Source organism: Ursus arctos, unplaced genomic scaffold (genome assembly GCF_023065955.2).
Source record: "Ursus arctos isolate Adak ecotype North America unplaced genomic scaffold, UrsArc2.0 scaffold_1, whole genome shotgun sequence".
Taxonomy (NCBI): domain Eukaryota; kingdom Metazoa; phylum Chordata; class Mammalia; order Carnivora; family Ursidae; genus Ursus; species Ursus arctos.
The window spans coordinates 13130869-13131789 of record NW_026622763.1 but is presented as its reverse complement, the minus strand read 5'-3'; positions in this window follow the sequence as shown (position 1 = coordinate 13131789).

The following is a 921-nucleotide window of genomic DNA, read 5'->3' as shown; positions in this document are numbered from 1 at the left end:
GACTTAAACAAATGTTTATCTTTTGTGGTGAATTTGTAAACCCCAGTGTTTTGCAAGTTCTCAAATTGTTCCCCTTGCCTTTAAACACCTTTAAGCCAGTTTTGCTGCAGTTTACACCTGAGTTATTATTTTCCCCACAATGCCAGGGGGGGATATCTCTTCCCCCTCTGATTAGGTTGACCTGCCAAGTCAAGAAAAGACAAAAACTCTATAAAAAAACAGCATTTTTTTTTCACTTCTGAACAGCTGAGTGTGCACTCACACACACATGTGAACACAAGATACAACAGACAAATGTCTCAGCCTTCACCTCAGCAAGACAACACTTGTTCCATATCTCTTGGAGATATGGGTGAGGAAGGAAGGGGGGTGAGGAAGGAGAGGAAGGAAGGAAGGAAGGAAGGAAGGAAGGAAGGAAGGAAGGAAGGAAGGGAGAAGAGGGAAGGAGGGAGGAAGGAAGGCAGGCTGTCATTCATTGTTTAATAAACAATGGTTTCATAAAAACTGCTATTACCCAGTTTTTGAATGGTCTTTCCATATAGACTGTTCGGAAGTGGAAGCTAGCTGCCAGCGCTCATTTCCACAGGGCAGAGTTCCTACAGTACAGGAGAGGGAGAGGTGGAACATGGCTTGTAGTGGCTGATAGGTGTTCTCTTATCATGGTTTACCAGTTGGTTTGGAGAGCTGTTGACTTGTTTTCCCTCAAGCGAGGCTGTCTCAAGGGGAGACATTGGATGAAGGAGGAATGCATATTGTCCTGGGGCTATCTGGGCAGATTTTGCACCCCTGCTTAGAATGCAGCAAAGGAGCATTTTCCACTCAGTGAGATTTCCCAGGCTGGAGCAGGGAGATCTGGAAGCTTAGACCCATTAAAAACGGGAACATTAAAGATGTAGTCATAACAGTGGAAGTAAGAAGTCT